The 17,210-nt window shown below is 44.0% G+C and overlaps 1 protein-coding gene across 14 annotated transcripts in view; it reads right to left on the bottom strand.

The window, feature by feature from the left end:
• ATXN1 (ataxin 1) overlaps positions 1-17,210 on the bottom strand; it is a 405,775-nt gene that overhangs the window by 191,498 nt on the left and 197,067 nt on the right. Inside the window, exon 6 of one of the 14 annotated variants that reach the window (XM_061147567.1) lies at positions 6,946-7,151. The exons of the other annotated variants lie outside the window; for them this stretch is intronic. The gene's annotated coding sequence lies outside the window, so the exon portion shown is untranslated. The remainder of the gene's footprint in view (positions 1-6,945; positions 7,152-17,210) is intronic. 14 annotated transcript variants of the gene reach the window in all.

Raw genomic sequence — 17,210 nt, 5'->3', positions numbered from 1 at the left:
ACCAACAGTACCTCAAAATTCCAAAATTGGCCATTACTACCTTAGCAAGGCTGCACCTCTGGCTTGGAAGGAGGGGTAAAAGAAGCAGGATGCTATTTTTAGAGTAAAAAGCCACAAGTTTTTTGTGCTGTACACTTCACAGCCCTGTCCCTGCAGTATAACTCCTCTTACTGCAGGTAAAGATCAGAGCTCCTTCACCAAAGTTTAGTATAAATAGGGACTTTCACAGGGCAAAGGCAAGTGTTAGATACTGCGACTTTTTTTTTTTTTTTGGCTGTGGCATGTGGGATCTTAGTTCCCTGACCAGGGACTGAACCTATGCCCCTAACACTGGAAGCACTGGAATCTTAAACCACTGGACCACCAGTGAAGTCCCCTAGATACTGTAGCTTTAAAAACGGCTGCCTGTGTTAGAAACATTTCAGTCACCCTGGGCAGGAGTCCTGGTGGTTCTAGATGCAAAAGTTATGGCCCCAGTCAAACAAAAAAGGCTTAATTAAAGAACACATCTGGACACAAAGTTGGAGTTCAGCTAATTCTCAAAAGTCATATTCTCTTACATCTACATGAGCTTTACAGTTTTCAAACTACTCAAGTGTAGAGTGAATGGTCAGCAGTCAACACCACTATAATGTATCGACTGTTTGAGAAATGGTACTTCTTAAATGTCTAGAATAGTCAAGTGCTGGCAAACTGTTTCAGTAAAAAGAGCCAGATAGCAAATGTCTTAGGTTTTGTGGGTCTGACAATCTGTCACAACCACTCAGCTTTACCACTGTACCACAAAGGCTGCCATAGACACTACTACACAAATGGGCATGGCTGTGTGCCAATAAAACTTTATTTGTAAAAGCAAGAGAAGGTGGCATATGGCCCATGGGCCAGAGTTTGTCAACCCCTGGTCTAGAATATCAGTATACTGGGAACTTGAAAAACAGAATCTCTGTTTCCTCCTCTTCCCCAAAAGAGATTTTATTTTTACTTAGTAAGAAGTCAGATGACAATATCACACACTATCCAAAAGCAATAACTGGCTTATTTCTGCAGCACTCACCACTGAACTTCCTTTACAATAAGCAGGAAGGGCAAATCTTTCAATGTAAGATAGAATTTTCCAGAGGGGCATTTATCTCTGCATGACATACTCGTAAAGGGAAGAGTCTGCCCCAGAGAACCCTGGGTAAGTGCCCAATAGCCTCGAGAAGCAAGGAAGAGGCTGCCCCAGAGAACCCTGGGTAAGTGCCCAATAATAGCCTTGAGAAGCAGGGAAGAGGCTGCCCCAGAGAACCCTGGGTAAGTGCCCAATAATAGCCTTGAGAAGCAGGGAAGAGGCTGCCCCAGAGAACCCTGGGTAAGTGCCCAATAATAGCCTTGAGAAGCAGGGAAGAGGCTGCCCCAGAGAACCCTGGGTAAGTGCCCAATAATAGCCTTGAGAAGCAGGGAAGAGGCTGCCCCAGAGAACTGTGGGTAAGTACCCAACAGCCTTGAGAAGCAGGGAAGAGGCTGCCCCAGAGAACCCTGGGTAAGTGTCCAATAGCCTCGAAAAGCAGGGAAGAGGCTGCCCCAGAGAACCCTGAGTAAGTGCCCAATAGCCTCGAGAAGCAGTGACCTTTCTAGGCAAGTAGGGAGACACCTGTGCCAGGGCAAAAAACAAACCACCTGATTAAAAATGGGCAAAGGACTTGAACTGACATTTCTCCAAAGAAGATACACAAATGGCCAACAAGCACACGAAATAATGCTTAGCATCGCTAACCATTAGGAAAAGGCATATCAAAACCATACTGAGATACCACTTTGCACCTCTTAGGATGGTGGCTATTATCAAAAACAACAAACAAACAAAACCAGAAAAATACCACGTATTGGCCAGAATGTGGAGCAACTGCAACGCTTATGCATTACTGGTGGGACTGTAAAATGGCGCAGATATAGCTACTGTGGAAAACAGTATGATAGTTCCTTAAAAAAATTAAACACAGAATTACCATATGATCCAGCAATCCCACTTCTGAGTATATACAAAACAGAAATTAAAGGAAGGACTTGAACATACATCTGTACATGCATATTCATAGCAGTCTTATTCATTAAAAGCAAAAGGGGGGTGCTCTCAAGTGTGAATGAGCAAATGGTAGTCATCAAACACACAGTGGAATATTATACAGTCCTTTAAAATGAGGAAATTCGAACACATGTTACAAGATGGAGGAACCTCGAGGACATTATGCTACATGAAATAAGTCACAAAGGGACATACACTATATGATTCCACTTATACGAGGTACCAAGAGCGATCCAACTCATAGACAGAAAGTAGAATGGTTGTCAGGGGCTGGAAGGAGGGGTAATGGAGGGTCTGCTTCATGGGTACAGAGTTTCAGTCTGGAAGACAGAAAGCATTCTTCAGATAAATGGATGACGATAGCTGCACAACGCTGTGAATGTCTTTTATGTTAGTGAATTGTACACTTAAAAATAATAAATTTCATTTTATGCATACTTAACCACAAGTTTTTAAAAAATATTTTAAAAAAAAAACACATTTTTCAGGTGATCTGTTTGGACCAGGTTATCCCAAGGAGGTCCAAGTCTGTCATGCTTGAGAGGGCTGGTTTACAGGAAGCAGCTGAGGAATTGCAGCTGGGTTTGAAAATTTGACAGTCCCTCTTTCCAGGTGGATCAGAATGGTAAAGTGTCTGCCTGCAATGCGGGAGACCTGGGTTCAATCCCTGGGTCGGGAAGATCCCCTGGAAAAGGAAATAGCAACCCACTCCAGTACTCTTGCCTGGAAAATTCCATGGATGGAGGAGCCTGGTAGGCTACAGTCCATAGGGTTGCAAAGAGTCAGGCACGACTGAGCGACTTCACTTTCACTACATCTAGAATCATTTGGACTAGAAGAAAATACTAGGGTTCCCATTAACATGGAATAGGACTCTATGGTCCCTGCCCACCCGACCCATGTCCTCCACCTGCTTTTTGTCTGCAGAAAAACTTTAACCAAAAAACATGTTTAATCAAAGAAATGAGAAAATACAGAAACAAAAGAAAACAGTCAAACGAGACCAAATAGTAATAGTTCTGTCATTAAGCAAAGTCAAGGACCTTTTAGTTCCTCTTCAAAGGCTGTAGATAATATTCTGAGCTGTGAGAATATCCTGTTAGCTGTTTTGCAGATACTGAAACCCCAACCAGGTGGAAGGAGCTAACTACATGATGTCCAGACTGTAGCCATGACATAAGCCGCCACAATTCCAAGAACTGAACTCAAGGAAATGGGAACAAACCGACCTGGAACTGAAGATTAGCTATACTTAAAACAGTCAAGATGACACAGATCAGGCCACCCCATGGCCAATGGCAAGAGGAACGTCAGACCTGATTGTACTGTATCTGCATGTAGCCCCCTCCTTCGTTGACACATCCCTGAAACCCCCATTAAAGACTCTTGCCCACTGACTGCCGGGAGATGGGAGAGAGTCAGCCTTTGGGCACAAGTCTCTCTTCTCCTCCACCTGCATGTTGCAGGCCTCTGAAATAAAGCAAACTTTCCTTTCCACCAACCTTGCCTCTTTATTGGCTTCTGAATGGTGAGCAGCCAGACCCCACTCTCGGCAACACCATGACTCAGAGTAAACTTGGCATCTAAGATATGTGATGTGGCCAGAAGACGTGCACTCTGCTCTCTGAATGCTACATTCTCAGAGATTCAATATGACAGTGAGTCAGTCAGTGACAGCTAAGAAGAAAAGGGAACTTTACCTATCTACTTTATGGAAGGACACAAGAAAGAAGAGAGAAGTAAAAGAAGTTCTTGTAATTAAGGCAAAGCAACTCCTGAGGATGAAGGTGATAACTCAAAATCTCCAGCTACAATAAGAAAAGTCTTTCCCTCCCTAACCCTGCTCTCCTTGGTCACACACATCTGACCAATTTTAGTTGACTCTCTTGAAATGTAAGCTCCTCCAGTTCTGAACAACACTCAATACCATAGAACCATACCCAAGAGGTGACCTTATGAGAACTGTCCGTATCTGCACAGCACTCTTCCAGGGATTACTCGGGTATCCTTACATTCTTGCAAAGTCAAGCTAACAGAGGGCCGCATGACCTACTACCAGCAGGGTGATGCTGAGTCATGGTTTCTCAACTGAAGGAAAATGATACTTCTTCCTATATTCTTGATAAGAAACAGGAAGATTCTTCCAACTATAAGGAAGGAGAAAAATCCTACAGCCACGCTGCTTATATACGACACAGAAAATGACCTACTAGTGATGATGGATCTTCTCCCACCCAAAACAAGGAGGAAGGCTGGGTCATCTTCCAACTCAGTTATCCAGGATGGCCATCTGAGGGTCTCAAATATCCCCACTAACTACAGCATTTTCTAACTATCAGAGTTTTAGCCAACATGATGGAAAATGCAATTTTTCTTCAAGGGCACACATCTCTGTTGTAACCTTGTTTTTTTTTTTTCCAGTTCTTGTCAGAGAATTCAAAGCACTGTGTATATGGGGGGGGGGGGGGGGGGAACTGCTGGAGGAAAAAAATAAACTCTGAGCAGGGGTATAGACAAGATTTTAGAGAGCAAAAGCCATTGGTAAACAGGGTAATGTTGAATAATCAGCTGGAGGCGAGAGAGAAGCCCTGATTTGTAGCGTTTGCAGATTTCTATAAACTCGCTCACCATGACTGACTTCCGGCTATCAACATGATGCCAACTTGTTCTCAAAATTCCTAAAAATTTAACAACTAACTTGTGAAAGCCAATGCAAGCTGGCTCCAACACACCGCTGGCTGAAGCCCATTTCCCTCATCTCACCAAAATCAATTAGCCCTGTTTCATATCGGAAATAAACCCCCAAAGCTAAAGTCCTTTCTTAATGTCAGGCCTCTTCTTATTTTTATTGTTCTTGTTGTTGAGTCACTAAGCCGTGTCCGACTCTCCACCCCGTGGACTGCAGCACACCAGGCTTCTCTGTCCTCCACTATCTCCTGGAGTTTGCTCAAACTCATGTCCATTGAGTCAGTGATGCCATCCAACCATCTCATCCTCTGTTGTCCCCTTCTCCTCTTGCCCTCAATCTTTTCCAGCATCAGGGTCTTTTCCAGTGAGTTGGTTCTTGGCATCAGGTGGCCAAAGTATTGGAGCTGAAGCTTCAGCACCAGTCCTTCTAATGAATATTAAGGGTTCATTCCTTTTAGGATTGATTGGTTTGATCTCCTTTCAGTCCAAGGGACTCTCGAGTCTTTTCCAACACCACAATTCAAAAGCATTAATTTTTCAGTGCTCAGCCTTCTTTATGGTCTAACTCTCACATTTGTACATGACTACTGGGAAAACCATAGCTTTGACCACATGGACCTTTGTAGGAAAAGGTCTCTACTTTTTAATACGCTGTCTAGGTTTGTCATAGCTTTCCTTCCAAGGAGCAAGCGTCTTCTAATTTCACAGCTGCAGTCACCAACCACAGTGATTTTGGAGCCCAAGAAAATAAAATCTGTCACTGCTTCCAATTTTTCCTCTCCTATTTGCCATGAAGTGATGGGATCAGATGCCATGATCTTAGTTTTTTTTTTAATGTTGAGTTTCAAGCCAGCTTTTTCACTCTCCTCTTTCACTTTCATCAAGAGACTCTTTAATTACTAAAAGATATCTGTTGGGATTTCCCTGGTTCAGTAGTTGGGACTCTGCCTTCCAATATGGAGGACGTGGGTTCGTACCCTGGTTGGGGAACTAGGACCCCTACATGCTACACAGCATGGAAAAAAAATTAACAAAAATAATTTTTTTTTAAGATATCTGATGACACTTTCATATCTTTCCTTCCGTCTCCCCATCTGGAATGAAACTAGCTCAAGCCCAATAGTGTATAAGAAGCCTTCTTCAAATGCCCTTTGATTGTACTAGCTTTTCTCTGTTCTGATTTTCTACAGCACTTTTATATTACTCCTCTTGGATTCTAGAGTGTTGGGTTCCATGAGGGCAGAGATAGTTCTCACAGCACTTCGCCCATCCAGAGACTGTGACCTGGGTTGAGCTAAATGAAATCCTGCTGACTTTTCAGCTGGGCTGATGCTGTCCACTGAGTGAGGCTCACCACCTAGGACGCACTGGCACAAGGGTGCTCACTACTGTACACGACAAACTTCCACGGCAGGAAGGGAGGAAACTAATACTTGTTGAGCAGGAAATTTCTGTAAGCCCTAGTGCCCAGACTTAGGTTTCTAACACCGTTTTGTAGTAAAAGGAACCAGGGTTCTTTGGAGAAACAGCGAATTCTAGAACTGGGGCAGGGAATATTCAAGATTAATATGAAAGGAATGCTTTAAAAAAAAAAAGCAAAGCAAAACAAAAAAAACACAATGATGAAGGCATATCAAAGCGAAACAGGAGTCAACATTCCTAACACTCCCCATGGCCAAAACTGGAACAATTTAAGAAACAAGATAACTAGTACTGGATTATAACCTAAAGAATAAAAATACTCATTAGTTTACACTGATATAAGAAATGAGATGGCTGGATAGCATCACCTACTCAATGGACATGAGTTTGAGCAAACTCTGGGAGAGAGTGAAGGGCAGGGACGCCTGGCGTGCTGCAGACTGTGGGGTCGACTTAGTGACTGAACAACAAAGAGATGAGAGTCAATAAATAAACGGAGGAGACTACACAATGCTGTGCAGAAGAATTCATGAAGATACACTGCCCTCAAGGAGGGGGAAGGCAGCTCCCCACTCCTTAGGTGTGGTTCTTTCCAAAGAGTGTAATGTGGAAGGTGGTGGGGTGCGGGTGTGTACGCCAAGAGTAAGTGACGTGGGGAAAGGGCACAAACGCCACCTCAGACAGGTGATCAAGGTCAGCATCAACAGGGATAAGTCACTTTGATAGCGTGTGTCCCTGATAGATATGATGTGACGAAAATGGCAACTTACCAATTTTGAGGAGTACTGATCAGTTCTTTTGTTGAATGTCCTCCAGCTGGGGTTTTTCTAATCCTAACAGAAAGAGAGGGAAACTCCCCAATGATCAGCACTCCTCAGAACTGTCAAGGTCATGTCAAGTCTGAAAAACTGTCATGTTCTAGAGGAGCCTCAGGAGAGATGACAGCTAAATGTAACACGGTGTTCTGGATGGGGCCCTGAAACAGGAAAAGGACATTGGGTAAAAACTAAGGAAATCTGAATAAACTATGGACTGTAGTTGCTATATATATATATATATATATAATTTTACTTAATACCCCAAGTGCTGTTCAATGGTTTCATTTTCGTTTTACAGATGAGGACAATGAGGAGGAAAAAAAAAAAAAGATAAAACTATTTTGCCCAAGATAACAAAGTTAATAATTGGTAGAATTCAAGTTGAAACTTGACTTGTTCTAAGAGATGTAGAAGTTTTAACTCATTAATCCTCACAACAGCACAATAAAGCAAGGAGGACTAAGATTATTCCCTTTCCTGGTAAGGAAACTGAAGCTCAGAGAGGCAGGGTGAGTTGTTCAGGGTTGCACGGCTAAGGTTGCTCACAGTAAAAAAGTTTCTCAGGAATTGTTTATGTGACCCAAATGTAAATGTACCTGATTATGCTGGAGCATCTCATTTTAAAAAGTCAGTTTCATGATTTCTCCTTTTAACCTCTTTTACAGAAAATCCACCCCCAACCCCACCATCAGCAGTGAAAGCTGCACTTTTGCCAATGTGCTGCAATTAGGCCATTAAGTAACAGAAACGAGGCCAATGTTTGTTAACTAGCCAAAAGCCATATAGGATATGAGCTCTAGACTCTGTAGAGTTTTATATTCCACATGGACCGTCCAAATCATGCGTGTGGCTTGGATGGATTCCAATACTTGCCCTTATCACAGTTTAAAAACACATCATTATTGCTCTGGTCAATAAACATCTTGAATAGTGCATTCATAATACATCTACTTCTTTGATAATTTCCATTTACTTGGTTATTTACTCAACTTGATCTTCAATTCTTAGTTGACCTTACCTACCTAAGGACTTTTTTGTGTGTTTGTTTCATATGAAGTTTTTCTTGAGAGATAGGAGTTAATTAGATGATACAGGAAAAATGTGCCTCTTCTGACTTGAATACTGGATTGTTACTATATTTTAAGAAAGTTAAAGTTTATTCCAGATCATTTTAAGTGTGCACTGTCCTGAGTTTAGATGCTTGACAGACTCACAAGTGCCAGCAAACGTTTAATCTGTCTAGAAGGTTTCCCTGCTCTCCTCCTCTGCAAATCGACGGCCTTGCCAACTGCCACAGGAAAAAAGGTGTTTCTCTTCTGCCACGTGATTCGACCAAGGGCGAAAGTCAGTTCTCTGCTTACCCTCAGAAAAGGGCTCAGTGCATGAATATCTGTACACTAGCAATGACTTTCTAATCAGAATAAATACAATTCAGGCAAAAAAACAGATGCTTGACTAGGAAGGGACAAGTCTTACTTCCCAGAAGTGATGCTACAATCACTACATTCTTCCAATCAGATACAATGAGTTTAATGGCAACATGCCAGATTAGGACATTTGATGAAACCCTTTGAAAGAATTAAGTTCCTTCCTACCTGCATAAGAAATCTACCCTGGAGACAGGTATTTCCTTCTTCTCTACACCCCCAACACCCTGCCAGCCAGTGAGAGACTATAAAGTGGTCAGGGCACCAACTCTGGAGCCAAAGTCTGGGTTTAAATGACCTTGGACTAATTACTTTACCTCATTGTTCTCGTAGGCTGAATTTGCATAATAATGGTTGTAAGGATTAAAGGATTAATATATTAAAAAGCACTCAGAATAGTTTGGCACACAGTTAAGAACTACATTTGCTGTTTGTTGTTTAGTCGCTCAGTCGTGTCCGACTCTTTGCAACCCCATGAACTGTAGCCCGCCAGGCTCCTCTATCCACGGGATTTCCCAGGCAAGAATACTGGAGTGGGTTGCCATTATGGATAAACAACAGAACAGCTGACCGCTGCCCAATGATTCCAAAATAAGTATTATAACCTACCCTTTCCCCACTACCCGCCCCTCACCCACCCACTGCCCTTCACCTGCCCACCTGCTCTCAAAGTTTGTTCATTTAAGACCTGTATCTATTCCAAAGCCATTAAGGCCTAGTCTGCAACCACAGGGATGTTGGCAGATAGAAACCCCTATTTGCATGGCTAACATATTTATCCAGATTAAACGTATGGCTAACTATACAGTTCACTTCTCCTTTTTTTTTTTAAAACAAGGGTTTTTCGCATGCAGATTTTATCATCATGCTTACTTCCTCTCTTTTCTTTTATTAAAAAATCTTTTCATCTTCTGCTCTGTCCCACCCCACTGTTGAATTTTTTAAAAAGGAAAGAAACAGCCAACAGACTCAGAACCCTAAGTATTTTGCTCTGAACTTCACACTGACAGTATTATACACTGTCATGGCAGTTTAACAGAGAATTGAAATTTAATGAGAAGAGATAAGAGAGAAGTACAGATAAAGGAACTCTTGAAAATCAGCCCTAACAGTTCCATGAAGGCCTGGGTGGCCTCAGAGCTTATTAATATAGACTGCCTCTCACCAAGGGGCATGTAATTTCACTTTGCAGTCTTTTCTTTAAAACACCGTCATACCACTTTACCTTTAAACAAGGACATTCTGTAACCAGGGATTCACCTATGGGGCTTAGTCATCCGATCGGCCTCAAGGTCACCGACTTGAGTAACACGATGAGAATGACCTCATTCACCTACTATAGAACCGTTATATCACCGATCGATACAGGAGGCCTCTGCGCATCGTCAACAAAGCCTTCTCGAGGGAGCGCCCTGCATACATCAGAAACAAATTACACCCTTAAAGGCAGATGACATGCGAACGCAGAAAGATCCTTTCTGCAAGGCAAAGCCTTTGTTCAGTGTGAAAGGAGCGCCAATCCAACCTCATAAAAGGGCGGGGGGTGGGGGTGAAGGAAGAGAGAGAAGAGAGACTCTTTGACATGCTTCTCTTGCCTTGCCTCTCGGATGCAAGATGCATCTTCCAGGGGCTCACGAGGCAGGAGGGGAGACAAAAATGGGAGTATGATTACAAGGGACTGCGATGTTCAGGACCAAGAACCAGCACACTTGGCACACCCATTGGCAACAATTTCACGAGGCATGGTGAAATAATAACAGTGTCAATAATAAACGTGGGAGATGAGTAACCACATATTAGTTGTTATTCAAATTAGTTTACAAGTATTAGCTCTAATTTTAGCTCTCTGACAACCCAGTGCCCCAGGGTCTAATATCACTCCCATAGTACAGATGGGAACACTGAGGCACAATAAGGTTAAGTAAGGGTACTGAAGTCACACTCCTAAGTGGTGGGAGTTGGGATTCAAGCCCAAGCAGTTAGACTCTGGAGTCACTATATTAAACTGGGTAGTTAACACCAACACCACCAGCACCAAGAAGTTATATTTGTACTTTTCCTGCAGGTGTTTCTTCCCTCCTCTTGGAAGAATGGTCCCATACATTTGCTTATGGATTTCTCTCCCAGCAGAGCCTCCCCCGAGGAGGTGTTCCGTACATGGCTGTGGAATGAAGGGATGAATCACTGACCCTAGTCAATCCTTCACTCATTTTGTGAGACAGGCTGAGGATCTGCAATTAACCTTGTTTTCAAATAAGGAAAGTGAGGCTCAGGGAAATCATTGACTTGTCCAAGGCCATATTGCTTTGAACATGGTTTCTTGCACAACTTAACAGTGGTTTTTAAATTTTAAAAACCATGGGACATTTGTAAGAAGTCAAGATCTACATAATCTCAGAATACAACTATATAAATATAGTTAATGTAGGGTATTCTATTTATAGACTGTAAATATATCCCTTCAGAGATAAAGGAGGGGGCCAAGCCCAGTGCACAGGTCTGGTCTCTCTAGTGACTCAGAACGAAGCCCAGTGGAGAGGGCACTCTGCCCGAAGCCCCCGAAACTCCGAGACAAGGCAACCCACCTTTTCCCTCACATTTCACGGAACTTCTGACCCACAGAAGGAGGCCCAGGATGGCATTCCTTCTCCTTCCAAAGCTTCAGGGTCCGGTTCTTTTCCCCCTCAACGGGGCGAGGCTCACCTTTCTCAGGCACCTCTTTAGCTATTTCCTTCTCTGGAGTTGCTCTGTATCTGTTCCTTTTTCAGCCCTGGGGGTCTCCCCTACTGATAACTCGAAAGGGGGCAATCCCCTGTGACCTAGGTTTTCATCACCAACCAGAGTAGAGGAGGGCAAAGCACGCTCAGGGGTTTCACAAGCTGCTCCCGAGGGCCGGACACCTTCGACCAGACCTGGAGCCCTTCGCTGGCAGACTTGGCTCCGCAGCGGTGGGAAAGCTGCTCAGGCTGAGGCAGCAGTTTTGCAAGGATGGTGCTGAGTCTCAGCAGGCAGGACGTCCGAGCTGGAGGGAACCTTCGAAAGCCTTGGGTCCAGCCTCCCATTTAACAAATAGGCATCATGCATCTCACTCATGAAAAGTGACTAGGCCAAAGCGAGACACTGGCACGGTTCACACTAGGGGACTTCTGACCTCCTGCCCCATGCACCAAAACTCTAAGGAGAGATAGTAGGAGGTGGCTCGCAGATGGAAACCAAAAGGATTTTCTCCCAATGTCAAATGGTGAAGTGAAGACACAATGCTAAGTTGTGTCTGACTCTTTGTGACCCCAGTCAATGAAATTCTCTAGGCCAGAATACTGGAGTGGGTAGTCTTTCCCTTCTCCAGGGGATCTTCCCGACCCAGGAATTGAACCGGGGTCTCCTGCAATGCAGGGGGATTCTTTACCTACTGAGCTAAATGAGAGACAGTAAAATGCTTAGGATCTAACTGAATTCATGTGTGTGTGTGTGTGTGTGTGTGTGTGTGCGCGCGCGCTAAGTCACTTCAGTCATGTCCTACTCGTTGCAACCCTAACAGACTGTAGCCTGCCAGTCTCCTCTGTCCAAAAGATTCTCCAGGCAAGAATACTGGAATGGGTTGCCATGCCCTCCTCCAGGGGAATCTTGTCTCAGGCATCTCCTGCATTGGCAGGTGGGTTCTTTACCATTAGCACCACTTGGGAAGCCCAAATTCATGTAGGGATCTGCATAAACCATCTCTTCAGACCTTCTGGGAAAATTTTTAAAACGCTCTACCCAGAATTACTTAAAGGCTTGTCAAGTGCTCTGTTGTTGTTGTCTAGTTGCTAAGTTGTATCTGACTCTTTGTGACCTCGTGGATTGCAGCCCACCAGGCTCCTCTGTCCATGGGATTCTCCAGGCAAGAATACGTGAGTTGCCATTTCCTTCTCCAGGGGATCTTCCCGACCCAGGGATTGAACCTTCGTCCCCTGCACTGCAAGCAGATTCTTTACCACTGAGCCATCAGGAAGCCCACTGTCAAGTAAAAGCTGACCCTTTCCCACGGCCTCAGTTGTTCTGGAACATCGAGTGGATGAACGAGGGAGATGGGAGAAGCACCCAGGCTTCTGCTGGGCTCCCTGTTTCTGCTCCAGTGTGAGAAACGGCCCCACGATCATTAGCATACCCGATTTGCATTCACTCCAGATGAGATTTCATCACTGCATCCTATTTATTCATTCCTTAATATAAATCTAAATTGCTCTCTTCAAATAGCGGAGAGCACTCTTGCCTCCATCAGGGGAAAGAAGAAACCATCACAGCAAGGGATGTGCCGCGTCTTCATCTTCTCCCCTCCCCCACACCCGCCGCGGCTCATCCCAGGGCTCAGAAAACATGCCTCTGTCTCGGGCGTGTCACACTGGGGCTCTCAGCGGACAGGAAACCTGGTGGGCGGCCAGGGTTCCAGACACCTCGGGAGCCTCTGCTTGGTCCTGCTCTAGGTGAGCCCTGGCACCTTCACGGCAGGCAAATGCAGTCATTCTCAAGGAGGAAAAAGTCTACAATCAGGTGTTAGGGCCTGGAAAAGGTTGGGACTTCCTTAGGGTCCAGTGGTTAATTCGTCTCCCAGTGCAGTGGGTGCGAGTTCAATGCCTGGTCAGGGAGCTAAGATACCACATGGCTCGCAAAACATCAAAGCATAAGACAGAAACAATATTGTAACTTTAAAAATGGTCTGCATTTAAAAAAAATCTAAAGAGAAAGAAAAGAACCTGGAAAAGGTGGCTGGGAAGTCAAGAGGCAAAGTCTTTAACAGAAAGTGAGGCAGTGAACTATGGCATGTCCACCATCTTCGGGGAATGACGTTCAAACACGTGGGATGCACCAGTACACGGGACCACAGCAGTTTCTGCTCATTCCTCCCACCATGGCCACCCCTCGTTCAGCTGTGGAAGCAGCACATCATCACCTGAGCACCAGTTTTCCTGATGGAAAACGATTTCTGATGCCTTTTCCTGTGAAAGGAAAGTTGATCCCATCATCTAGAAGTTTATATGCAAACGAGCCGCTTCTAATTCTTTGCCCTTTAGGATCAGACACGTTTTCTCCCTCCTCTGTGTGTATTTATAAAATAGCAAAAATATTAAATGAAAATCTTGTATCAGCTTGCACCTATGCTAAAGAAAGTTCCCGTGACACTCTTTGAAGGAAAACATGCAGAAAGAAAAAGAATGCTCGATTACCTATAAATTCAACTCCTCAATGCCTCTCCAACCAGGGTATATGTGACAGATTTTACCCAGTCATTCTGTTTTCCTGGGTCCTAACCACGACATTTTTAGCTATTTTCTAAAGAAAGAGTTCAAGTGTGGTCAGAACTCAGAGGAATTGAGCTGTTTTCAAGCATTACTACTTGAATGCTTTTACAGCTTCATGCTTGAGTTAAAGATGAGCACTTAAAAATTAACTCTCACTTCTGGGCTTGGGGCTGGAAGCCAATGACATCCCCGAGGGTCACCAAAGATGATGCTTACTGGTGAGACTCTGTCTGGTGGCGCTTGAGCATCTTGGCCCAAAAGTAACAGAGATGGTCACTCCTGAACCTGACTCAGTTATGGAATGTAAAGACACAGAAAATATAATGCCTTTACCAATAATCTCTTCTCACCATGAGTCTGAAACAATCAAGATGTGCAAAGAAACATTAGGGCCTTGGACCTTTTTCTTAAAATATATGAATCATTCTTAAAGTCTTTATTAAATTTGCTACAACACTGCTCCCGTTGTTTATATTCTGTTTTTTTTGGCTCAAAGCATGTGGTATTTTAACTTCCTGACCAGGGATCGAACTGGCACCCCCTGCATTGAAAGGCAAAGTCTTAACCATGAGACTCCCAGGGCAGTCCCAGGGCATTGGACCTTGAGTTAGAAAATTCCAGTCCTGGGTCTGCCATCGACTTGACAATGGGAAGTCACAGAACTTCTCTAGGTCTCAGTTTCTCAGCCAGTAAAACAAGCGGGGTTAACAGATTTCTAAAGCCCTTCGCGTGCTCCCAGCCCCTGCTTCCACACTCCTCCCGCTTTCCCTTCACCAGCAGGGACTGAACGTGTTGGGGAGGTTGTGCCTTTGACCCGGGAGGAATGTGACAACGGCCTTCCTTGCATTGTTCCCACAGTAACCAGAGCCAGCTGTCTCTGCTGGCTGGCCAAGTTAGGGTGCAGGATTGCATACAACTTGGAAGTCTGCTGGCAAGACCAGGCCTCCAGAGTCCCCACCTTCCTCGGGGCCCTTGTCTGCAGGTTGGTACACCCCTGGGAACACAAGAGTGGGCCTGTGATCTTTATTAAGTAACATGTGATTTTTAAAAACTGGAGTGTCGCCACCAGCACTTGGGACTTCCCCCAATCACAGCTGGACGATTCAGATATGTCTTTACTTTCCTGGGTCCATGAACCTCTCTCTGGGGTGCTCTGGAGTTGGTGTCACCTAGAATCAGTCGGGACTTTCCAAGCCTGCTGGCATGGTCTGACACCAAGGCAAAGATCCTGGCATTCAAGTAAGAGTGAAAATCTCAGACGACGTTTTTCATATGAAAATCTCGGGGTGAGCCAAGACTTATAAACACACACTTCTGAGTAGTACCGACCTTGAAGGGTTTCCTTTTTGCCTGTATCTCCGATACTAATAAGGGAGGGTCACTGGAAAGCATAGACATTATTTTTAGCTTTTGTAAGGAGGGAGGAGTTTCTGAAAGGGCAAAATGGAAAGGAATTTAGGGCAAGGGTGGAGGAAGGAGGAGAGATTAGGAAAAATCAGGACTTTCAGGAGAGATAAGGAGCTTCCTCCTCCTTTCTTAACCGACTGGCTCTAGCATCAAGGATTTTGGGTCCAGATAGCTGGAGACAAAGAGGCTGTTGGAAGGAAATAATTTTTTTCTATGAGTATGGTGAATGCGCCCTTCACGCCCTGGGATTTTTCACTTTCCAAATGTAGCAGATGAGGCCACTCGTGGAAGCTTTCTTGGGAAAGAGTTTGGAAATTCATGTTGGAATCGAACGCCGCTTTAACTTTCACAGGCCCCCAAAGAAACACACGCTTTGGATCCGCAGAGATTGTGAAAGTTCCAGATTAAGAGGAGATGAATTCCTCTTAAATGGCCTTGTTACTTTAACAAATAGCAAGGTAGAGTCCAGCAGCTTCTGGGGAGACCATGGTACGGGCCAAGAACATACTATTTTTTTTTTTTTAATTTGTTAGTTTATTTATTTGGCTGCCCCAGGTCTTCAGTTGCACACACGGGATTTTCAGCCTTCATTGCAGCCTGTGGGATCTAGTTCCTTGACCTGGAATCAAACCTGGGCCCCCTGCATTGGGAGCATAGACTCTGAGTCCCTGGACCATCAGAAGTCCCAAGAGCATACAATTTTGAGATTTATTTTTTCTTCTTCTCTCTCTCCCCCACTTTTTTTTTTTTTTTTTGTCCCCACAATAGATAGTAAGGTGGTAAAGTGGAAGTCGCTTAGTCCTGTCTGACTCTTTTTGACCCCATAGACTATAGCCCGCCACGCTCCTGTGTCCAGGCATGAATACTAGAGTGGGTTGCCATTCCCTTCTCCAGGGGATCTTTCAGGGGATTGAACCCAGGTCACTTGCATTGCAGGCAGATTTTTTACCATCTGAGCTACTCTGTTAGATAGTAAAATATCTCCTTAAAGAACTGCAAAAGTCAACTCATGTATCCCTCAATTCAGATCTCCTGGTAAATTGCTAGTACCACAAGTCCAAATGCCATTGAGTTCATAAGAATCCTTAAAAAACACAAACCACTTCATCACAGCCTATCTGCCTGCTGAAATTTTGAAAGCAAGACTGCAAAACATTCAAGTAATCACCCTTGTGGCATGACTAACACCAGCCCAGAGCTAACAACAAGGGAACACTAGAATTAGTTCCCCACTTCCAGAATAGGACCTAAAGAAGTCTGTGCTACAGGAGAAGAGTTGCTGTGTTTTGTTTAATGGAACTAAATCTGTGCCCATTTAAATCACAAGCAGGTGGCACTTGGTAGCAAAGAAAGGCCTGAAAATATTCGCATTTAGTGAATGCAGTTGTATGTATAATTAGCCGAGATGTATTTTAAAGTACGCTAATCCTTTGTACTCTTTTCTACAATTCAAACTGGTGAGGAACAGAAAGCAGATTTTGAATTTATTATGAAAGCACAGCCATCATATTACCAGTTACAAAATAAAAAATGAGGAAAGCATCAGAAAGTCTTATTAATATATATATGTTTATATAATATATATTTATATAATAATACATACATTAAGGTAAGTGTAAGTGGCTCAGTCATGTCTGACTCTCTGTGATCCCATGGACTGTAGCCCACCAGGCTCCTCGGTCCATGGGATTCTCCAGGCAAGAATACTGGAGTGGGTAGCCATTTCCTTCTCCAGGGGATCTTCCTGAGCCACGGATCAAACCCCAGTCTCCCACATTGTGGGTGGATTCTTTACCATCTGAGCCACAGGGAAGGCCAGTATATACATTAGGATTTATTAATATATACATATTAGTCAAAAGAAGAAGAGGGCAGCAGAGGATGAGATGGTTAGATAGTATCACCAACTTAATGGACATGAGCTGGAGCTGACTCCGGGAGATAGTGAAGGACAGGGAAGCCTGGCCTGCTGCAGTCCATGGGGTCATAAAGAGTTGGACATGACTTAGTGACTGAACAACATATTAGCATCTGACCAAAGTCTGGTAGGAAAAGAGATGGGAAGAGTCAAAGGTACACATTTATCTTGCTTTTTGGCCACACT

This window comes from Dama dama, chromosome 7, assembly GCF_033118175.1.
Source record: "Dama dama isolate Ldn47 chromosome 7, ASM3311817v1, whole genome shotgun sequence".
Classification (NCBI taxonomy): domain Eukaryota; kingdom Metazoa; phylum Chordata; class Mammalia; order Artiodactyla; family Cervidae; genus Dama; species Dama dama.
The sequence above is the reverse complement of the archived record's forward strand: the minus strand, read 5'-3'. Positions and strand labels throughout refer to the sequence as shown.